This window comes from Enhydra lutris, unplaced genomic scaffold, assembly GCF_002288905.1.
Source record: "Enhydra lutris kenyoni isolate GAN:26980312 unplaced genomic scaffold, ASM228890v2 scaffoldscaffold2, whole genome shotgun sequence".
Lineage (NCBI taxonomy): Eukaryota > Metazoa > Chordata > Mammalia > Carnivora > Mustelidae > Enhydra > Enhydra lutris.
Genome location: NW_019154086.1, coordinates 18,963,810 through 18,988,794, shown reverse-complemented (window position 1 = coordinate 18,988,794; position 24,985 = coordinate 18,963,810). Strand labels below are relative to the sequence as shown.

At 41.5% G+C, this 24,985-nt stretch overlaps 1 protein-coding gene across 3 annotated transcripts in view; it reads right to left on the bottom strand.

Moving 5' to 3' along the window:
• Positions 1-10,440, bottom strand: part of LOC111150121 (phospholipase D1) — a 154,372-nt gene extending 143,932 nt beyond the window's left edge. For all 3 annotated transcript variants that reach the window (XM_022507491.1, XM_022507500.1, XM_022507508.1), the window contains exon 1: positions 10,306-10,440. The gene's annotated coding sequence lies outside the window, so the exon portion shown is untranslated. The remainder of the gene's footprint in view (positions 1-10,305) is intronic.
• Between the last annotated feature and the right edge of the window lie 14,545 nt (positions 10,441-24,985).

Genomic DNA, 24,985 nt, shown 5'->3' with positions numbered 1-24,985 from the left:
GGGCTTCGGGGAGCCTGGAGACAATCAAATGCAGGAGTTTCCCACAACAGATCCAAATTCTCAGTCCCAGTGGGACCAGCAATGGATTGTGTTTAAAAATCGTAACAATTGTGCTAAACCAACCGCATTACTGATAGCATTATTAAGGAACACATCACTTTGAAGCATATCTAAGTAATGTGCCTGTATAGCCACAAAAACCGTGAATATGCTCTGATCTGGTAACGATACTCTAAAGTAGGAGGACAAGAACGTACAGAAAGCTGTTCACCGCTAAGGATAAACGCAGACATCTGCATTTAGGTTGAAACATACTGACAAGTTCAGGCTGGGGCTGCCTGGACTGACAGCTGTTTTGTGAGAAAGCCCTGGGAATTGGAGAGGAGCCAACTTCACCTTGAGCTCCTTGGGACAGAGATTTTTTATTGATTTATTGGAAAGAGAAACAGAGAGACCATGGGCCAGGGGAGGTTGCAGAGGGACAAGCAGACTGCCCGGCTCAGGGCTCGATCCCAGGACCCTGAGCCAAAGTCAGACATTTAACCGACGAGCCACCTGGGGGCACTGACTAATGCATTTTATATCACATTCAGTGTGATGGCATTTTCTTTCCTCTCTTTCCCCTGAAAAGCTGAAATTTAACTGATGATGTATCTTGCCATGAACAGTGTCTTCAAATCAAGGAAATACAACAGTAATCCTGACCTTAGCATTGTGAAGATTAAGTGCCATAACCTATTTAAGTCTCTTTGGCACATTGCCTTGAAATATAACAACTGTACCAAAAAAATGGCACATGTTAATATTGGTATTTTTACGATCTGATGCATTCTTAGGATACATTAACAGAAGAGCAGTATCCAGGAAAACAGCCGATAATCCCAGCCTGCCACTCAGTCTACAGTTGGTGTACCTCGTTCAATCTGAGGACCTCAGCACAAGGACAAACCATAGCCACTCAGAGAACAGGGACCAGGCTAGAAAAGAGTCTGCAAAACATGATATTAGGAGAAATGGTCAAGGGCGCCTGGGTGGCTCAGTCATTAAGCATCTGCCTTTGGCTCAGGTCATGATCCCAGCGTCCTGGGATTGAGCCCCACATCGGGCTCCCTGCTCGGTAGGGAGACTGCTCCTCTCTCTCCCATGCTTGTGTTTCCTCTCTCTCTCTCTGTGTCAAATAAATAAATAAATAGATAAATCTTTAAAGAAAAAAGGAGAAATGGTTGAAAGAATCAGAGGTTTTTAGGCTAAACAAAAATGAGAATCCTCTCGAAGAAGTAGATGTTTCTTCTGTGGATCCAGTGGATGGAGCTGGAATACAAGGATGGTTATCTCTAGAGGCCCAAGTCACATCAACATGAAGGAGAACTTTCTGAGGGCTCCCTAGGACAGAAAGGGCCCTGGGAAGCAGAAAGCTTCCTAAAACAGGAAGTAGGCCATCATTGCCTCGCTGGCACCTCCTTGGTATGCTCTAGAAAAGTCTTCTTCTTGGTCTCATGGCTGCACTGTGTGTCCACTTCAACTCTAGAATTCTCTGCCTCGGTCTTCCTCCTCCAGATCTAGGTCAGATGTCTGGGGCCCACTCGGAGCACTAATGGCACCCTAGGCCGCCAACCATGCGGGCTCTTTTCCTAGGGAAAAGCTAGTACAAAAATGGCCAAAAAGTCAATGGAGAAGACAGATGCACTGGGATGGCTGGTTAATACCAGTTCTATCTCGGGTTCTTCTAATGAGGAACTTCCACGGGAGGTGGGGACTCAGTCTGGAGAGAGAGAACTGGTATATTCAAACTCAAATGGCAAGAGGCAGAGCTCCACGGTCCACACAGAGAAGTATGAAGTCTAGCTCTCAAAGAAGGCATTCCACAGCTCCTGAAACTGGGTCCCACCAGCCCTGCACCTGCTATACGTAGACTGTCCCAGCTAGGGCCTAATGAATTCACTTAAGACGCACACCAGTTTTCTGAATTATAGCAAACCTGGGCAAGATCTGCATTCTTTCTTCCAGATGCAGACCAACTTCCTTATTGCCGCAGTTACGTATCTTTTCTTAAGTTAACCCTCTCTCCATGCTTAAAGGAAAAACTCCGTACTCTGTGAAAAGGTGCTACGATCTCAAATTAAAACAGAATTATGACTTTGGACTGTATCTTCTTATCAGCATTTACTTGAATACTGGCATGAAACTTCCTGTGAACTTTGTGACTCAATCACATTGTCAACGTCATTATCATTTTATCTAAATCTTTCCGAGCAAAGGTATGGGTATCAGCCTTGTCCAATACACAAGGAAGCACCTTGCTTATATCAGGCAATCAGTGGATAATTTCACCAAGTGAAAATGAACGGCACAGTAGCCATCCAAATGAATGGCGCAGTAACCAACAGAAACCAACCTTCAGTTGGCTTCCCAAAATGATGCTACTTTTGGTCCAAGGAAAGCCACGGGCTACGGCTTTTTAGTTTTCTACCTCAGCCCTCAGTTAATCAAAGTCTATCTGCACATCTTTTGTCCAAATACATTTATAACCAATAGCTCTGTAAAATCAGATACAGTTAGCAATCCACAAGGATGTAAGATCAAAATTCTCTCTGCCACTGTATCAAGGCGTTACCCCATGTCCAGTACAGGGATGGAGTTTAGAAGCACAAAGGTCAATAGCTCTCTGACAGGGGTTCACAATGCAGGGGTAGAGACAGACTTGTAAGAGCTGATTCGCAGAGTGTGAAGAGAAGTGTAGTGGGAGCCTAGAGGAGGACATGCTCAGTCTGGGGCCCAGGAAGGTTACTGCTGGAAAGGCACATCGGGAAGGACTCTTGAAGACTGCTTCAGAGTTCACTCAGCATACTCGAACAGAACGCATTCCAGGAAAAAGGAAAAGCAGCATATATATATATATATATATATATATATATACACACGTATATGTATATATATATATATATATATAATCTAAGGAACAATAAAAAATATATAATCCAAGGAACTATTAGCTTTTGACTTTTGGTGTTAGCTTTTGACTTTTACCAAGCCAGAAAGAATGGAAATATAATTTCATTCATCATTACTAAAATGCTTTTAGGTATACAGAATGAAATATAGGAAATAACAGCAACTGGGGCATCAAAAGGAACAATAAAAAAACCTCACGGGTTTGAGCAAGAGAATAATAATTGTCTTCGGATATCGGAGGGTATGATTAGATGCCTGCTTCTCTGTGTAGAAAATATTATGAAAATTGGGGGGAGGAGAACCTATGAGAGTGCAGAGTTTGGTTTATAATGTCTAAGAGCATTCTAAAAAAGAATTATTAACAAAGAAAGTGGTTGCCTTAAGCAGGCATGTTTACACAATAATTATACAGTTTTGGAGTCCATTTGGGCTCTAATTCTAGCTTAGCTCATGGAAGTGCTTAAAAGTTGCTATACACATTGTAAGATGGTGTGCTCACCTTGACATCGTGAGTTCCAACACCACAACAAGCTGGCATCTATGGCAAGGTGTTCTGCATGGGGTAGGAAGGTGGACTGGACACCATTAAAAGGTTCCCCCAGCAGGAGCTCTCTCCAATGGTCTCTGCCCACTTCTGATCTGATGTTACTCCCTCCGCTCAAAACCCGCTACCTAAATCTTAGCTATCCTAACTACTGTTATTACATTTTCTTCTGATATTATCTTTCTACTAACTTGATCATCCCTGGTTTTGTCTTATTCCTGTGTGTGTGTTTAATAGTAGGCAAATCCTCTTGCAAAGCCTACTCAAATCCTTAGGAGGGCACAAATAAAGTCACTGGAAAACAAAGTAAAATAACATTCTATAGTTTATTATAAATGGCACTAGGAACAACAGTAGCTAATGTTCACTTAACCCCTACGAAGCATCAAGTTCTATGGCAGGCCTTTTATATATATTATTTCATTCCATTCTCACAAGAATCCTACAAGGTAAGTACTTACATTTTAGTCCTCGTTTTATAGATTAAAAAAAAAATTAAGTCTTAGCAAAGTCTAGTGATTCGTTCAAGGTCCCAATTAGTAAGCAGTGATCCATTCTAACAATTTTGCAACACAGTCTGCAACAATCTCATACTAATGGATAGGTACTCCCATATAGTTTATAAAATTTGAATACCGAATATTTTAACACAGATCTTAAATATAGGAACTCCAGAAAACACAAATGAGTCCCTTAATCTAATAAACAGGTGACACACTGAGTTCATTTTGCCTCAATCTCATACTTCAAGACACTACTGATTAAAAAAAGGGCCCTTAGAGTGACCAGGTCATGTTTACTTAAGTCATCCTTGAGCATCAAATTAAAATTCCCAGCTTTCTCACATAAGTGTCCTGAGTAGGCAAATCTAGAGAGACAGAAGGTAGAACATGGGTTACCTTGGGCTAGAGGAGGAAAAATGGGGGCAAAAGAGTGAGTACAAGCCTTCTTTTTGGAGTGATGAAAAGGTTCTAAAATTACATTACAGTGATGGTTATACCTCTGTAAATGCACTAAAAACCACTGGATTGTACACTTCTAAGGGGTTAATTTTGTGATATGTAAGTTATACGATATAATAAAGCTGTTAGAAAACAGTTTCCAGGGTTCAGTACCAAGTGATCTCTAGTCACTCCACGTGGCTGCTGTCTTCCAGAATAAACATGAAAACCAGATGTTTTGATGATGAGAATAAAGACCATGCCTGTGAGACTGGTGAGTTTTCTTTGGAAGCAGTAATCGGCATTCATTACTCAAATGCCATTAGTTAAGTAGTGACTGGTATTAGCTTTTGACTTTTACCAAGCCAGAAAGAATGGAAATATAATTTCATTCATCATTACTAAAATGCTTTTAAGTGTACAGAATGAAATATAGGAAATAACAGCAACTGGGGCATCAAAAGACCTCAAAAGGCCCAAAAGACTCTGAGTCAACTAGAACCTTGTGGCCTTGGGGACTCAATCATTCTTCAGCTATAAAATGAGGAGGGGGAACAATGAAGTCAACTCCTCTAAGACTCATTTCCATCTTTGTTATTCCAGTTGAATCATTTCTAATAAGGATCACCTCACTATGTGACTCGTCTCTTTCTAAACAGCATCAGCTGCTTTTACAAGCAAAGTGTTAATGAGACACACTGGAAATCCATTGAGAGTGTCTTTCCTAGACTCATGTTTCAAGTGTTTAAGTGAGCTCCCTCCAACATCCCTTATGAAATAAACTATCTACCTTAACATTGGAATGGCTAATCCACTGACTAAAATTTAAAACCTGATAGATAAAATCAAAGGGCAACTTCCTATAACAATGTATAAACATAGCAAAAACAATTGTTCTCCAAAATGAAATCATCCTGGCCTTTATAAAAATTGATCTCACCTCAAATCTAGCCTCTTTCTCCTAATCTATTTTAATTTTCATTATAAAAATGATAATTTCTTCTTAAAAGGAACCTTAGATTTGCAAACTATGTGAGGAAAATTAAATCATTCTTAAAGCCACCACCTTAAACAGATTGTGGGTGACGTTAACCTACAATTAAACTTTGGTACATCTTGTTCTCATTTTTTTCTCTCCACAATAGTTTTTTTTCCCAAATATAATCATGTTTAAAAATATTAATATGTGGAAAAGTATATAGAGAAAAGAAAATATAAACTACCAGAAATAACCACTTTCAAATAATCCCTAAACCCCTAGTCCTTAAGGTGACCACCATTTCTGCTCTCCCTAAGCATAACACAAATAGGTATATATTTTTTTTTAAGATTTTTTTTGACAGAGAGAGACACAGAAAGAGAGGGAACATTTGATTTCTTTTCTTTCCTTTTCTTTAAACTTAGTTCCTTAATCTATGAGCTATGTTTTTAAACATTGTCAAAGATTCCCAACTTATTTGTCACATGTTTAAGTTTTAGCAAAACTAGACTGTTATCTGTCCAACATTTTCAAATGCACATTTACATTTTTAAAGGAAATACACTTCTCATAGTCTTAAAGAGACTATGAGAAGTCTCACAGTCTTCTTTGAGAAGAAGACTTCTTTCCACTAAGCCTCAGAAAGGCTTCAGGACTAACAAAATAACCAGAGCTTTGATAACCAGCAGGAAATCATAGTGGGCAGGAATAAAGAGGACACTCCTCATACAGGCCAAATCAAAGTGAAACAATCTGAAGATCCAAGCCTTAGTGGTTTTATTATTTTAGCTTTTTAAAGTCTCAGAACTCCAAGGTTAGCTTAAGTACAAAGTTAAAACACAGTTTCCAGTTTTCATGACCAGTTTCCAGGTGGACTGGTCACCATTCCACCATTCGTTCAGTGACATTGGGCAAACTCTGCCCCTTGCCACTGGTCATGAGCAGAACAGGTGAGAAAGCAGGGAACAAGCTCACCTCCCACCCGTAGAAAAAGAACACAAAGGATATGTTCTGCTGACAGTAGGTCAACAGAAACATCCCGGAGTATGACGAGCAACACAGATGTCAGTGTTTATATGGTTGTTTCTCATTAGTAAGAAATATTGGATGGGGCGCTCCCTACTTGTGTTCCCTCTCTTGCTGTGTCTCTCTCTGTCAAATAAATAAATATCTTCAAAGAAAGAAAAGAAAGAAACGTTGGGTGATATTTCCCAAGAACATCCACTTCTCATACTGATTTTTTTCCCCCACTAGAGCATTCCTCTGAGGCACAACACTGTTACTGCTGTTACCTGCTATGACTTGGGATAAAGGGCATAACCTTCCCAGGGCAGTTTCCTCGACCATAAAATGAGGAGAAAGACAGCTGGCCTCTTAGGGTTGTTGTGAGGAGCACCTAAGAGGCTTAGGACAGGGACTGCCCTTGGGAAATGGTTTCAGTATTAGCTGTTGTTGTTGTTCTATTATTATTATTCCCAGCACCAGCTCTCCTACTCCTGCTAGGACTATTATTACCTCCCACTCCTGCCAGAAATGCTGGAGTGTAAAACTTAGGTCGAGTGTTTCAGAATGAAAGGGGGAACTGGAAAGGTCTGTGGTCAGATCAGCCTCAGGAGTAGTCTGTCCTCAGGCTTTGCAATCTGTTTGGGAGGTTAGTATTTACTGTCACCGTGAAACAGTGAGTGTCTCAGATGGGGGGTACCACAATCCCTCCCCCCACCCACACCCCCACACACTTTCTGATACACCAGCACAAGATTCCTGTGCATCAGCTCCTTCAGTGAGCGGGGCTAAGCAAGGACCCAGGAGTTACAGGACGCCTTGGTGGCTCAGTCAGTTAAGCGTCAGCCTTCTGCTCAGGTCTTGATCCCAGGGTCCTGGGATCGAGTCCCGCATCGGGCTCCCTGCCCAGCGGGGAGACTGCTTCTTCCTCTGGCTGCTGCTCCCCCTGCTCGTGAATACACTCTCTGACAAATAAATAAATAAAATCTATTAAAAAAAAAAAAAAAAAAAAAAGAACCCTGATTCCAGGGGTTAGGTGTGAAAAAGGCCGTGGTGGCCCTGCTCCCTGGAGCCTTTCTGGAAATCCTACAAGGCCTGAAACTGCAGACCAGGAGCCCAAACCTCCCCAAATGGGCACCGTGAAGATCCAGACCAGGGGGTGTAATGCAAGCCACCAGGGACATGAACGGATTTATCGAGGCTCAGCAGTCAGAAAGCATTTCTTCTAAGATCACCTTTCCTCCTACATACTCATTTCTTTCCTCTGAGTGCCTATCTTCCACAGTCAGTCAGTGCTCCCAATGCTTGGGGTGTGGGCCAATTCATACTAACACCATGGGTCTAAAGACTTGTCTCCAACCTTGAAGCTCTCAGTGTTTGTCAAAGAAAATAAGGATCACGTGCTTCTGCGTCACCAGCTAGGTTTGTAAGATTTAGGAAACACCAAGACTACTCCGAATACCAGCAAGAAGGCAGGCTTGGTCACAAGTGATCCGCTCAAAGTTTCACTTAACATTACATGGTATGCAATGAGAAAAACACCCGTCTCTACTTGATTTCAGGCAAAAGGCAGAGGCGTAACAAAACTAAACCATCCCAGCAAGATGAGAACAAGAATGACAGCAGGTGGTCCCAACCTAGAGTCAGGAAGAAGATCTGCTTAGACACTTCATCCTCAAATTACCATTTCTGAGCACCCTACTGTATGGTCTTTTTTTTCTTCCCCATGTTTGCAGGAAATTATTTTAAATGAATATTCTTTGGGAAGACCCTAAAATCTGGCTTTTTAGGGAGTTTCCTCTCTTATTCTATACTTGTCACATTTCTTTATTTGTGCTTCTACTTTGTAGTACTGATTGGTTCTCTCTCATTACAAGGCTAGGAAGCCCTTGGGAACGCAGAAACAGATCTCCCAGACAAAAATGAGTTTTATGTGAGCTTTTTCAGACTCTTATCTGTGCCAATTAAGGAAAATAATTAACGAGCAAAATATTCTTAACATTGTTCTTTGCTAAGTGGGTGCCTGGGTGGCTCAGTGGGTTAAAGCCTCTGCCTTCAGCTCAGGTAATGATCTCAGGGTCCTAGGATTGGCCCTGCATCCGGCTCTCTGCTCAGCAAGGGGTCTGCTTCCACCTCTCTCTCTGCCTGCCTCTCTGCCTACTTGTGATCTCTACCTATCAAATAAATAAATAAAATGTTTTTTTAAAAACCACACTGTTCTTTAAAATCATGGGACAGCTATAATCACTTTGACAATAGTCTTCCTTTAAGTTTGAAGTTGAGCACATTTAATATTAATAGTATAATGGTGCAAATATGCAGTGAGAACATATATTAAGTTATAGCAGTCTTTTTTTTTTTTTTTTTTTTTTAAGCTAAAATGACCTACTGGATTTGCTGTTAAAAAAAAGATCTACAGGGGCGCCTGGGTGGCTCTGTGGGTTAAGCCTCTGCTTTCGGCTCGGGTCATGACCCCAGGGTCCTGGGATCGAGTCCCGCGTCGGCCTCTCTGCTCACAGGGAGCCTGCTTTCCCCCTTCTCTCTCTGCCTGCCTCTCTGTCTACTTGTGATCTCTGTCTGTCAAATAAATAAATAAAATCTTAAAAAAAAAAAAAAGATCTACAGAGGCAGGGGCAATAACTTAACTGGACTGTTGTCTCTCAGGGTATAAAGAACAGTCAATTTTGTAACCCTGAAATGGCATGTGGCCGTAACTTTACAACTTCAGTTTCAGCAGATACGGAAACTGTGATCCTTAAGGAACCGCGGTCCTCACAGATGTTTTGAAAGTTCCTTTTTGTCTCTCTTTCCCCTCAATTTTATTTTTTTAAACAGGGAGGAACATGGAAGAACAGATCCTTTCTTAAGACATGGTCTTTCCCACTGGGGGAAGAAAGGGGCAGAACAAAGCAGCAGTAACAGACGTGCTCTTGCATTCTTTAGAAATCAAGTACATTACCTCGAGCTAAAGCACACTTAACGTGAAAACAGACTATCCCGTAGTGTTCCAAACTTTCAAATGTCACCCAATTTAACTACTCTTGCAGAACAATTTCACGCGGGGTTGCTTTGGTGACAATAATAAAGGTGAAACTGCTCTCTAGGTCTCTAATGAAACTAAAGAAGATACGCTCTCAGCACTTACTGCTATTCACTGAATTTCATTTTGTTACTATTAGCAATACTTCAGTGTCTTACAGGGCACACTCCATTGTCAGTGCGATTTACTCCAGAAGTAATCTCGGATTCCGAGGAATTACATAAGAATAAAAACAGGGACAAATAAAGAAGGGATTCAGCCCAGCTTGACCCACCTGTACACTCCGCCCACATCTACAGTTACTTGCGTAGTTTATGATGCACTCTAGAAAAACGCCAGACTTTCCAAAGAGAAAATTACAGTGATATTCGGTTCATTTTAACTACGAGAAGTAGGCCCAAGGGAAAACTGCTTCGGGCAATCACAAGGCTGTGAGGCACCACGGCTGCAGGCTGGACGGCAGCACATGGCTGCCTAGGGTTCAAGAAACCTACAATCAACCACATATAAAATCACAGTTACAACGAGAAGATTTAATGGGGTGGGGGGGATACCCAAAGAAAGGAATTCAGAAAAAGGAACTGAAAATGCTTACAAACAAGTACAAACTATCAATCCAACACACACATGCCATTTCATCCTAGCCTGCATGTGCCTTTAATATTGCCAAACTATGCATATATTATAAGGAGAATCCTAACCTCCAAACCTCCCCAGGAGCAACCAACTCACATTATTTTCTAAAAGAACACGGCAACGCCACAAATGCTGTGCTGTCATATCGCCGGGGAGTACAGAAAGAAAACTGAACACATGCAGCAGAAAGTTCAAAATGTTATTTACTAACCTGGTGCCCCTGGGAAAGTAGTCGCTTCATACTGCTCTACACAAAGAATCTTTACTATGAAACTAATCTCCAAAGCAGCTGATAGCCCAGAGGGAAGCAAACAGGCTACCCAGGGAATCCACAAACACAAGGAAAGCAGTTTGTTCCCAACTTGGCAACTTAAGTCATAGCCAAGCCCACAAAGTACTTCAGCCTATAAGCTTTAGTAATGAACTTGAAACCACTCCCCATATGTTAAATAGACATCGGGCTGCTGTGAGAATGAAAACCCACAGAACACAATTGAGCAAAGGCTTCAGGCTTCATTTTTGAACTTGCTGCCTAAGAAAACCGTAACACAAACTTAAGAGAACACTCACTCCTTTCTCCCTCTCTGGATACTGTATTAAAGCGACTCATTCATTTTAAATAGGAGGAATACAGTCTCACTGACCTCCCCCGCCTGCCGCCATTAGAGCCATGAAATGAATTTTACAATGTTGCCCAAGTGGTTAAGTGGTGGTGATAAGTACTATGATTTCATTTTACATAAGAGGGACATATGAAGTTACTATTTCTGAGAGAATCCAAGTCACATACTGTTTTCAGGTGGTGGGTTGCATTAATTAAACCTAAAATCTCATTAATTATTCTAAAGTTCAAATCTACTTAAATTCAAAAGGAATATTTTAAAGAACCTTCTAGGAGCGCTGGGTGGCTCAGTTGGTTAAGCGTCTGCCTTCTGCTCAGGAAGTATTGGGACCAAACCTGGCATCATCAGGCTCCCTATTCAGTGGAGAGCTTGCTTCTCCCTTTCCCTCTACCAATTCACTCCACTTGTGCTCCCTGGCTCTCTCTATCCTTCTGCCAAATAAATAAATAAGTAAATCTTTAGAAAAAAAAAAAAGAATCTTCTAACTTTAAGGTTTTTTTTTTAATTTGAGTGTAGTTAACACACAATGTTACATTAGTTAGAAGTGTATAGCATAGTGATTCAGTATTTCTATGCATTATGCTATGTTCCCCACAAGTGTAGCTACCACCGAGGATTGGATCGTTCTAACTTATGATTTGGATTTAGTGTCTGTAAATCTAAAAGTCACTCATAATTCAGTTTCACCATCTACATTTTGGTTTTATTTAGGAAAAAAAAGACTTTTTGGTAGTATTACAGTTTTTTTTTTAATAGTTTAAAATGGAACTGAATAGGACTCTCCATGGTTTCAAATTAAGAAATTTGAATTTTATTTCTCATTCTAGAAATATGCATTTGATAATTTCTTGAAGGCATTTAGATCTTAAAACAGTTCATAATGTTCCAGCACTTTGCTCAAGAAATAATGAAAATCCGTGCTCTGCTTTTTAACGTGACGTGTTCACAGTACCATATATACAGTCTGCTCCTAGTTTTTAACTCCAAGGACAGTTTTAATTGTCATGGCTTGCTTCCATGATTTCCACTTTGTTTAAAGAAGATCTATTTAACAAAATGGTCAAGATTACCTAACTCTGTTGTTTCTTCTAAGCCAAAAGATCAGACCAAATTTTCAAGGAAAACTCGATTCACTGGTTGCCAAACAAGATTTACATGTATTGCCGGTAACATCAAGTTACTCAAAACCTGTGAAACTTAAGCCATCGACATATAAACACAACAAGATCAGGCATGAAAAACCTGGAGACTCCCTGAGATCTCACACATGCCCCCACTTGCCTCCTCCACCCACTCCCAGGACAGGGTTCAACAGTTTCTCATGGGGTCACTTTAGAATGACAGGGTCAAGACAGTCACCTCAGCGAGAAAATGAGAGATGAGGCTGACGCCTTAAAAAAGAGCCAGAACCCCACCTGGTGGCAAGACCAAGAAAACGCTGGAACAGTTAAACCTCAGGGGAAATACAACTCTGAAGCTGGAAGAAAAACAAAAAAGCAGAAAAGGATCCGTTGTGAGTACATTAATGTCACACACAATGTGTGGTAAGGGTCATGGAAAGTTTTGCGCCCCCCACGAGAGCAAAATATTTCTTGAGGATACGAAAACACTAATGCAAAAATAATAATAATAATAATAGTAATAATAATAATTACCCTGAAAACCATCTCTTTCATGTGGATCTGGTCTATAAACATATACAATGATTTACATTCCTGGAAAAATTCTCTGATAAGTAATATTCATCTTTCCTTTACCCAAAAAGCTGTGATAAAAATGCCTGTGAGGTCAACATCATCTCTGAAATGGAAAAAATGTGGATAAATCCCAACCTAACCAGCTAAGTTCTGGTGGGACAGTGTCCATCACTCTGTTAAAAGGCTGTATCCCTAAGATTGTTCCTGTCTCTCATCAAAAGTCTTTCCTTCTGGGGCACCTGGGTGGCTCAGTGGGTTAAAGCCTCTGCCTTTGGTTCAGGTCATGATCTCAGGGTCCTGGGATGGAGCCCCACATCATCATCTGGCTCTCTGCTCAGCAGGGAGCCTGCTACCCTCCCCACCCCACCCCCCCCACCCCCGCCCGCCTGCCTCTCTGCCTACTTGTGGTCTCTGTCTGTCAAACAAATAAATAAAATCTTTTAAAAAATGTATTTGCTTCTACTTGACTTATTTCACTCAGCATAATCTCCTCGAGGGGGGGAGTGGGGGGGATGGGTGAGCCTGGTAGTGGGTATTAAGGAGGGCACGGACTGCATGGAGCACTGAGTGTGGTGCATAAACAATGAATCTTGGAATGCTGAAAAAATAAAATTAAATTTAAAAAAATAAATAAAAGGATTATCCATAACGGAAAAAATTCTTTCCTTTCGTCTCATATAAGTTATTTCTGCAAAAAATCCATGTATAATATCAACTTCAATGGAGATAAAGAATAGTTAAATTCTGGGTTTCGAATTACACTGGAGTAATAAACGTTAAAAAAAAATAAAAGTGGAGTAAGATGTGATTTTTAAATAAGCCCAAGCCACACTACTGAAACTAAAACTAATAATACTAGCAGCTACTATTTAAGCTTTCACTACAAGAACTTAAGTGGTGGGCAAGGTTCTAAACTTCCTCACAAGTAGTAAATCATTTACATCTCACCACTGTCTTCTTATACCAGTTTTATAGATAAGAAAACTGAGGCCCCTAAAGGGTAAGTACCTTGCCAAACTGTGAGTGGTGGAACTGGGACGAGAACCCAAGCAGTTTAGCTCTGATGTAAATGCTCCTAACCATGTACTTTATTAATTCCGCCTTCCTGAGTGCACACCACTTGGGAAATCCTGCCAGATTCTGGTCAGATGCAAGGAGGAGCAGACAGGAGAGAACTGTTCCACGGACAGTCCTCACGATGGTGCAGAGTGGGAAAGGCTCCGGAGCCAAGCAGCCACACAACTGAGACCAGGAGGCTTCATGGCAGGTAAGGGATCCCCAGCAGAGGGCACCCACATAGTCTTCCAAGGCAAAGAGGGAAATGGGGAACCATGCGGCCGCTGGAGGGATCACAGGGAGCAGAAGAAAATGCTGCAAGGGCAGCAGGGGTCCTCTGATGTCGATCTCACAGAGGCAAAAAGGCAACTGGAGAGTTTTAACTGGAGGGTGGCCAGATATGCATGTTGGAAAGATAAGTAAGGAGCCAGGCCTTGTAGAGTGAGTAGAAATTAAGAAGACGGTCCAAGGAAAGGAAGGGGCAGACCAGTGCTTTCAAATGTACAAGCTTACACTTTCCCAAGTGTTACCAAGGAAGCCGGGGCCCTAATGCCGGCAGCAGGGGTGCTTGCTAGCTCTCTTGAGGAAGCTAGGTTCAGGGCCTGAGCCACACAGAGTTTGTTGAGGCCATCCGCAGAGCTGGGAAACCGGGAGGAGGAGCAGGCTGGCGGGAGGAAGAGGCATAGCGGAGCCAAGCCCAGGAGCTGGACTTTGGAGGTGGAGCTGGAGGTCCCGCGGGCCAGCCAGGGTGGACGTGCAGGAGAGAGGTCTGGAGCTCCAGTTCCTGGCCTGTACAGAAGGGACCCAACTAGCAGACACTGCACAAAAGGATGGAGGACTGTGGCTGGAGGGTAGCAACAGGGCACAAATGAGTCTGCCCCGGAGAGCACAGGGCATAAGAGTAAAGGGAGAAGTTTTGGATTTTTTTTTTAAAAGACATATATTTTAGAGAGGGTGTGTGAGCAAGTAGGGGAGAGGGGTAAAGAGAGAGAAAATCCTGAAGCAGGCTCTTTGCACGGAGCCCTACACAGTGCTGGAGCTGAGGACCCTGAAATCGTGACCTCAGCTGAAGTCAAGAGTTGGAAGCTCATCCAAGTGAGCCATGCAGGCACCCCAAGGGTGAGGTTTTAAGGCAAGCAGTTTCTGAAGATCTTGGACAGAATTCAGGATGGGGATGGGGAAATTTTTCGTTTTAATTTTTACTAACCTCCAGCTGAACTTGAGCGTTCCCTTCCATTACAAATGTAGGCAATGATCCACAGTAAAAGGAGCCATACCTGTGACTCGTCACAGTAGAAATCAAAGGTGCCTTCATATCACATCACAATTACTGCAGACAACTCAAAGTATTTCCATGCATCAGTACATCAAATTATAGTAGTTACTACACCTGCCACTAGTTCCTGATATGTAATGTGTTAATAAAGGCTATATATTACACTAGTACATAGTTTTTGGTGTATGGGTAACTGTATATCAGCATAATTGGTTTCCTTTGTAATCCAATGCATTCTAACTTTATGCATTTAAGTGTAGGCATTTAATTTTATGCATTAAACATTATTCTGAAAAGAAACTCATTAAATTCACTAGCATGCCAAAGGCACCCCACAGCACACACACAAAAGTACAGAACATCTTGGGGCACCTGGGTAGCTCAGTCAGTTAAGCATCCAACTCTTGATTTAGGCTCAGATCATGATCTCAGGGTCATCAGATCAAGTCCCACTGTGGCGAGCTCCCCACTTGGTGGGGAGTCTGCTTCAGATTCTCTCCCTCGGACCCTGCCCCTGCGCACGCTCGCTCTCTCTCTCTCTCTCTCTCTCTCTCACACACACACACACTTTCTGTCTAAAATCAATAAATAAATCTTTTTAAAAAAGGAAAGAACATCTATCTGATTTAAGGGGAAAAAGAAGAAAAAAACAGAAAGGTATTTTTAAAAAGAATTCAGAAAAGGGGAAACCTAGTATGAGATGATTCAGTATTCAAACCCAGGAGCTCTGACCTGTGTTCCTCCACCAACTGCACACCCTAAAAATAGTACATAAAAATACTCCATCCCTTCATTTGCGTCAGCCAAGTGCTTTCACAAGTATCAGCTCATTCGCTCATCACAGAGATCCAGAGTAGGAAAAGTCAACCCCAGGGCATGAGACTTCAGAGAGGTCACAACTCGGGAAGATCCCACACCTGGGGCGTGAGAAGACACAGCATCTCTCGTCCTCACTCTATGGGGTTGCAGCTGTGAGCCCAGAAGACTGTGTGAAATCTATCCCTTTTATCAGATCAGCTAGAACCTGACCCCAGAGGAAGGGAATAGTGAGTGCCAAGCCCAGCAAGGGGATCTTGCTTCCTTCCAGGCTTCCATCTACAGGCAAGGCTAACAATTTATTTGGATTCTTTGCTCCAAGCTCTTTTATTTTGTTCTCATTGGTGATCCAGGGTGAGTTACCAAATTTACAGTATTTCAACTATTTAATTTTCCTTTGGCTATAACCAGAACAGAAGCCTGTATTTAAGCAATTAGTTTGAAATTAGATAGACAAGCTAAAACAATGTGCTCTCTGTTCTCTCCTAGCTGTGCCCACTAACTGGCGTTCATTATTTAATCTGTGACGCGTGTTGCCAGGGCTGCATTAGTAACAACGTGGCTTATTGTCTTCACATCCATTCTCTATTCTGCAACATTTGTCATGGCTCATATCTACATTTTATTTATTTTGCTTCCTTCACAGGGTCATTTTCTTAACTGCTACCAATTGCTCTAAACTATATTCTAACCTCCCAAAAGGTAATGACGTTTTGGAACTCAGTAATGAGAAGAAACTTAAGGTGCAAGGACAGACACCCTTTTAGATTACTGCAAATTTACACAAAATTGTATCATTAAAGCAGATTTTATTTTATGGATGACTAAATAACCTATCTTTAATTTTTTCTTATAACCTGATCAATTCACAGATTACTTGGCATCTTCTCATATAATGGCATGTGGTTCCTTTTTCACAATGGGGCTTTATATGACTGATGTAATATGGTCTTCTGAAAAAAAAAAAACACACAAGTTGACTATTTCTTAACATGTGTATTAAAACATAAATTATTATGCTTATTAATGGACCTTTCATTTCTAAGGTCCCTATTCCTTCTTTCCATAAGAAGGACCCATAGTTAAAGTGGTTACTTGCCTTCTACTCACATTAGAATGGGAATTAGAGTGGGAATTAGAATGGGAATTCTTGTGGGTGAAAAGAGAAGTTCAAAATTGGTTTCCAGACCCTGGGAACAGAATGGAACCCTCCTGCTCTTGCCTCTCCATGGACACGTGGACATGTTGGATACACAGAGTCAGCATAACCACCCACTGTACATGCTGTGAAGGGTAGTATCCTGGCCACCTGCACGGGGATTGGGGGGAGAAGGGACCGAAAGCATGCCTGTGATATTACCTTCTGTCCTAACCACCCAGAAGCACTCTCTGCCGTGCTTGCCCAATCTAAGAAGCTGGAAGGATTCCCATGCCCTGGCAGTTCCTGTCGCCTGAAGCCACCTACTCTTGTTCCTACCCTGTTTTCTTTACATTGCTCTCGGACAGCTTCCTCATTATACTTCTTCCACCAGTCACAAAGGTTTGGTCAATTTTTCACACCCCCTAATTCTTCCCCGATTCGGGTTTATGTCATTGCTCCATCTATGATGCCTTTCTCCTTCCCAACCAGTAAAAGAGTAAAATACTCCCCAGCTTTTCCAGGGGCAACCCAAACCCACATCCTCTGCAAATCCTTCTCAGATCACCTGGGTTTAGGAAAAAAAAAAATCGTTTTTATTTATCACACCTAGAACAATCAGCAGCAAACGTGTTAGACAACTAATCATGCCTGATGAAGTTTCCATTGTTGTCTGGACTGCTTATTTAAATATCCTATGGCATTTAATTTTTCACATAGTTATATCTGTTTCCTCTAACTAATTTACCAATAACAGCAGATCATAGGTTACACCTCTAAAATCGACCATTGTAGAAAGCGTACACCAGGCAAATTAATTTTACCTTATATAGCATTCATATCTATTTGCTGATTATGAGACTTAATTCATTTATATTTTTAAATAGTAATTATAATAACAGCTATCACCACACTATCTTACTATACTTGATATTTTATGACATTCACATCTGCCCTATGAGGTAGATAACCATTATTTTACCCATATCTCAGATGAAGAAAATGGGGCCAACAAGGTTAACTTGTCCGTAGTCATCCATTCTACATATATTTACTGAGCACCTATTATGTGACACGCATTGTTAACAGCATTTAATGATTCCAAGGAGAAATTCCCTTTCCTCAGGGAACTTGTATTCTATTGGGACAGATGGACTACCAACAAATAAATACCAAACCAGATAATGCTAAGTGCTAAGAAGAAAATCAAAGCAGGGTGAGGGGCTGGAGAGTGATTATCAGGTAGGAGGCACACTCCTGAGGTAGGGTAGTCAGAAAAAGCCTCTCTGGGGAGATGACACTTAAACAGAGACCTGAATGGAGTAGGGTAACAAGCCATGTCATTATCTGGGGGAAAGGTCCCAGGCAGAAGAAACAGAAACAGCAGAGGCCCTGAGGTCAAAACAAGCTTGGAGTGTTCAAGAACCACAGAAAGGTCAGTGCAGTCAGCACCCTCCGAAAGAGAGAGCAACAGAAGAGAATGAAGTCAGAGAGATAACAGGGAGGTCTGATCATATAAAGCTCTGTAAACCATTGCACAGTTTTTCCCCCCAAAATATAATGGAAAAGCTCCAAAAGGTTTTCAATCAGGAGAGTGAAATACTGTGACATTTTAAAACATTATTCTAGTTGTACAGCTAAAGAACAGACCAAGAGAAAGCAGATTACGTAGAATCCCACAGTAAACCCCGTGGGAGATGTTGGTAGCTTGGACTGAAATGACGGCTATATAGAGAGATCTAAGGTATACTGTGAAGATAGAGCCAAGAGAATATTCTGATGAGGGTTGTCAGTCTTCAGTGTGGGATGTAAAAGAAAGATGTCAAGGAAAATTCTAAGACAGGCATATAAGCAACAGGGATAAAAGTCCAAATACTGAACTGGAAACACAATGGGTGGTGGAGAGTAAGGAAGAGCAGTATGTTTTAGAGGAAAATCAAGAGTTCCTTTTTGCATGGATTAAGTTTGATATACTTTATTTTTTTAAAGATTTTATTTATTTATTGAGAGAGAGAGAGAGAGCACATGCAAGTAGAGGGAGGAGGAGAAGGAAAGGGAGAGAGAGAATCTCAAGCAGACTCTGCGCTGAACATGGAGCCTGACACAGGGCTCGATCCCATGACCCTGAGATCATGACCTGAGGTGAAATAAAGAGTCAGACACTTAACTGGCTGAGTCCCTGATATACCTTTTAGATACCCAAATGGGGATCAGGAGGATGTTGTATCTGTAAGTCTGGGGTTTGGCTATTATAAGGCCAGGATTCTGAACTGAGATATAAAATTGGGAATCACGTGGCTTTAAATAACATATTTACACCATCTGATCTACTGAGAATGGACAAAACAAAGGAGGTTAGGACTGAGGCTCAGGACCTTCTAACATCTAAATGTTAGGAAGAAGAGAAGGATATAGCAAAGGAGGCCAAAACAGAGCAGATGGGAAGATGGGAAGAAAAGAGGGAAAGCATGATGAGATAGAAGCCAAGTGAAGAAAATGCTTCAAGTATAGAGTGATCAGTTATGTCAAGGCAGCTGAGAAATGAAGAAAGAGGAAAACTGAACTTGCCACTGGATACAGCAACATGGAGGTCACTGGTGATGAGACAAGAGTGGTTTCAGGGGAACTGGGCACAAAAATCTAAATGGAGTGAGTTCAAATGAGAATGTGACTACATGACATTGCTGAGGGAATTAAAGATCTAAATAGTGGATATATCATATTCATGACTATAAAAACTAAATATTGTTAAAAAGTCAGTTTTCCACAAACTGATCTAACAGATTCAGCAATCCTAATCATAAATATCTCACTGGACTTTTCTTTAGAAACGGACAAGCAGATTCTAAAATGTGTCTAGAAAAGCAAATGACCTAGAATAGCCAAAGCAATCATAAAAAATAAGACCAAAGCTGGAGGGCTTATACTACCTGAATTTAAGGCTTTGACTAGTAAGTCTACAGTGTGATACTGACAAGGAATCAACAAACAGATGAATGAGACAGAACAGAGAGCTCCAGGACTGACCCACATTTATATGGGCATTTGAATTTTCACAAACCAACAGAAAAAGCCAATAAAGGAGGAAAGGATCTACAACTGATGCTAAAACACCTGAATTCCTGTATGACAAAAATAAATAAATCTTGACCCTTAACCTTGTACCATGTATAAAAATTAATTTCAGATGGATCAGAACCCTAAATGTAAATGCTAAAGCTGTAAAGTTTTTAGATATGACACAGAAAGGAATAAACACAAAGCGAAAAAAAATTAGACTCCATCAAAGTTAAAAATTTCTGTTCATCAAAAAGACAGCATTAAGAGAATGAATAGGTAAATCTCAGCCTGGAGGAAAACATATGTAAATATATGTAAATCATATATCTGCCCAAGGACTTCAGTTCAGTAAAAAGAGAGCAAAACATCTGATGGGAGACTTCACAGAAGAAGATAAACTAATGATTGATAAGCACAGGGGAAAAATGCTCAATGTCAATATTTATCAAAGAAATTTGGGGCACCTGGGTAGCCCCAGTGGGTTAAAGCCTCTGCCTTCGGCTCAGGTCATGATCTCAGGGTCCTGGGATAGAGCCCCACATCAGGCTCTCAGCTCAGCAGGGAGCCTGCTTCACCACCAAATTCCCCCTGCCCACCCCCACTGCCTGCCTCTCTGCCTACTTGTGGTCTCTGTCAAACAAATTAATAAATAAAATCTTAAAAAAAAAAAAAAAAAAGAAAAGAAATTTAAATTAAAAAGCACAACGAGATATCACTACATACATAAGCACCAGAATGGAGAAAATCAAATACTGGCAAGAAAGTAGAACAATCAGAATTCTGACAGACTGTTGGTCCAAGTGTAAAACAATTCAACCATTTTTAAAAAGTTCTGGCAGTTTCTTATAGAACTAAACATATACCTACCCCATAACCAAATAATTTCACACCTAAGTGTTTAGTCAAGAGAAAAGAAAACACATATCCACAAAAAGACGTTTGTGTTTGTTCGTGGCAGGTTTATTCATAATAGCCCAAACCGGAAAGAGCTCAGCCATCCATCAAAAAAACGAGAAACAACTGTGGCATAAACAATGGGATAATAATTAGCAATAGAATACCTAATGACGGAATGACACTGAGCAACAGAAAGGCATGAAATACACACGACATGGATGAATCTCCAAAATATTACGCTGGGTGAAAGAAAATTTACAAAAAAGAGTACATCGTGGAGCATGAGGGAACTTTCTGTGGTGACGGTCATATTCCATACCTTGATAAGGGTCTGGATTGCAGCAGTGGTGTGTGCATTCATCAGAACTCTGAGTGGTTCACTCCAGATCCATGCAGTTCAGTGTATATAAATTTTACCTCAAAAGAGAAAATGACTAAACAAATACTGACCTGAATTTAACTGGAGAGATTAGGACAGACCCTACTGATAACTGCAACTTAGTTTAAAATGTATCCAAACGTAAGATGTATTGATCAGAGGACAGGGGATGGACAGATGGCAAGATGTGCGTTAAAGCAAATAAGACAAAACAGAATCTAGGTGGTGGTTTAAATTTAAAATTCTTTCAACTTTTCTGTATGTTTGAAAATATTCATAATAAAATGCTGGGCAGGGGAGAGAGTAAAAGGAAAGGAATTGGAGGCAGTGAGAGCAGACAATTCACTCAAAAGAGTTTTGTTTTAAAGAGGAACAGAGAGGGATGCCTGGGTAGTGGTGTCCATTAAGCGCCCAACTCTTGGTTTCAGCTTAGGTCCTAATCTCAGAGCTATGGGATCAAGCCCCGAGTCGGGCTCCGCTCTCCGCCCGAAGTCTGCTTAACATTCTTTCTCTCCCTCGCTCTGTGCCCCCTCCTGCCCCCACCCTCTCTAAAATAAATGAATCTTTAAAAAAAAAAAAAAAAAGAGGAAGAGAGAGGTAGGGCAAAGCTGGTGAGAGACAAAGGATTAAAAGGTGTATCTTTAAAGAAGAGACATATTACAGAATATTTGAATAGTAAGAATGACCCAGCAAAAAGAGGAATGATGATGAAGCCAGTGGGAGAATCCTGTTTGGAAACCAAGTTCTGAACAGACAAGAGCACAAGACGTGTTTGAACAGGGCTAAGGGGACCTCCCAGGAGCACACACAGCTCATTCACGGCAAAGAGCGGGCCTTCGGGGGACAGAATTATGTGTGAAGACAGAAGGATTTGGCAGTGGGGAGAGGAGGTGCTGCTCTTCTGACTGCTTCTAGCTTCCTAGTGAAGTAAGCAGCAGAATCATTAGCAGAGAGAGAGACAAGAGGAGATATTTGAGGTTTGAGCACAGAGACAAAGGTGTGAAATAGCTACTTGGGAGAGGGAAAGAATGAATTTACTGGGAAATGTGGTAGGATGGCCAGAGAGTGCTGAGTGTCACTGGAGAGGGGGTATTGGTCATTTTAATGTCATCAGAGGAAAGTGTGTGTGTATGTGTGTTTCCCAGGTACACTCAGCTGTTTGGAAGAGGAGTGCAGAGTAATACCGGTATAAACCCAATTTTTGCCAGGATTGGGTTTTGCAGGAGAGTAAGGCAGAGGGAGGAGAGGGGCAACACAATGGACAATAGACAAAAAAGTGAGAAGGGGAAGGGCAGAACACAGGGGGCACTGATGGAAAGCAAAATGGTAGCCGTCAAGGGCTAGAGGTAAAAATCAATCTGGAGATATCAGAAGTGAGCAGAAAAACTGGTAAAGGGTAGAGCTGGGATTTGAACCCACATGTCTGACTCCTGTGTCCACTCTCTTAACTGTAACACTCTCTAGCATCTTCAGCCCTGTGGTCTCTATAATTCTCTGCACTTGGACAGTGTATGAACCAATTTGGTCAAAGACTCTTAGGGAGTATTTGCCCTCATTTGCTGAAACATAGTTTCTATAGAAATGTTCTTTTTTTTTTTTTTTAAGATTTTTATTTATTTTACAGACAGAGTAAAATAAGTAGGCAGAGAGGTAGGCAGAGAGAGAGGAAGGGAAGCAGGCTCCCCACTGAGCAGAGAGCCCAATGCGAGGCTCGATCCCAGGACCCTGGGATCATGACCTGAGCCGAAGGCAGAGGCTTTAACCCACTAAGCCACCCAGGAGCCCCAGAAATGTTCTTTATTTTCATGGAATGGGAAATACAAGACAAAAAGTTGGTATGATTTTCCATCCCGAGTATTGACTGGGAGAGAAAAATTTATTCTCCTGTCTCTTAACACATGCCTTCTGGTCTAATATTTCCCACTCCTAAGGAGAATGAGTTGCTACTTGGAACAAAATAAATAGAACATTAGAAGGATTTGAAGAAACTAGACTCGAAGTAATTATTTCAAAAGAAGTTATTTTAAAAACATTTAAGCACTGGGGCGCCTGAGTGACTCAGTCAGTTAAGTGTCTGACTCTTGCTTTCAGCTCAGGTCATGATCTCAGGGTTATGGGATAGAGCTTGGATCGGATTCCACGCTCAGTGGGGAGTCTGCTAGGGTTTCTCTCTCCCTCCCCCTCTGGAACTCCCCCTACTCACACTTGCACACTCTCTCTCAAATCAATAAACAAATAAAATCTTTTTAAAAATTTAAGCATTAAGTCCCCTCACTCTCAAGGGAAAAAAAAAAAAAGATGCCATGACTCTTTCAGGCACTCAGAATTTTAGATGGACTGCTAACTGGAATTTTGAGAGACTGTTTTAAGGTCCCACACCCTCACTAGCATTTAAGCACTACAGGGAAAAGTCCAGATTCCCTAGCCTGGCCTTCCGCTATTCAAGTCCAGCCTTTACCACCTCCCCTCCCCTGCACAAACATCATGTCCCTGGCAGGTGAACACCCCTTCTGCCTACAAGACCCCTCCAGCCTTACCTCTGATCTTCTGTTCTTCCTGCTCCCTCTACCCAGTCCACCCCTTCCACCTGCCCAATCTCTGCCCATGCACATCCTCTCACCCTTCAGGTTCCAGCTCAAACACAGACTCCACGCCACACAGTGACCTTAGTCCTCTGGGACAGCCAACACTCTACATTTGATCTCTTCAGATGTCTATCTAATCGTATCTGTAGCATAGCTATTGGGTACCTATAGAATCTACCTCCTTCCCGAGAATCATCTAGTATCCCAAACTGGAACTCTCCATGATTTATCTTGTATTGGACTCTGAATGCCTCACACTGTGCCTGGCATAATAATGAACCAATAAACAGCTGTTGACAGCACAAGTAAACATTTTAGAGCGTCTAATCAGGAAAAGTTCCACACAATGGTAGGTGTGTCTATTTTAAGCTCAGCATTCTGTGCCTGATAGTAAGTTAACTCAGAGGTCCAGATTTCTGAATTGTGGGCTATCGCCAAATCATCGTTCAAAAAGTTTACCCCAGGGGTGCCTGGGTGGCTCAGTGGGTTAAAGCCTCTGCCTTCGGCTCAGGTCATGATCCTAGGGTCCTGGAATCGAGCCCCGCATCGGGCTCTCTGCTCAGCAGGAAGCCTGTTTCCTCCTCTCTCTCTGCCTGCCTCTCTGCCTACTTGTGATCTCTGCCTGTGAAATAAATAAATAAAATCTTAAAAAAAAAAGTTTACCCCAACTTAAATGCCCATCGCAAGGTTCTAACAATTTATGTATGTACCTCACCTGTATAATAGCATTCTCCAACAGATGCAACGCGTGAACCATAAATGTGAAAACCACATATGTCATATTAAATTTTCTAGCAGTCACATTAAAAGGTAAAAGAAACAACTGAAAATAACTTAATGACATTTTATTTAACTGAATTTGCCCAAAAATACAAGGTAATTTCAACATCTGATTCATATGAAAGTTATTAAGGAAATATTTTACATTTCTTTTGTACCCAATCTTTGAAATCCAATGCACATTTTACACACTCAGAGCACACTTCAGTTTGGACTGGCCACATTTCCAGTGCTTTACAGCCACACGTATCTGTACCAAACTGGACAGCACAGATCTGGAATGTCCTAAAGGACAGAGACTGCTTCTTTTCAGCCCCATGGTCTCCACAGTGATTACAGTACCACAAGCATGTAAACTCAAGTGTGTAAAAGGACCAAGCTGGCACAAGGTGTGCAGCATAAAGGGTTCAACAGCCACCAGCAGATGCTCAAGAAAGGCCTCTGGGATTGAACTTCCCAGGTGGAAACGGTGCTACCCAATTAAGGCCATCAGGCTACTCCCCAAGGACCCCTGTGACCGTGGTCTAATGGCACCTTTTCATAGTATAAGAATATTTTACTCACCAACAAACTATCTGAACTAC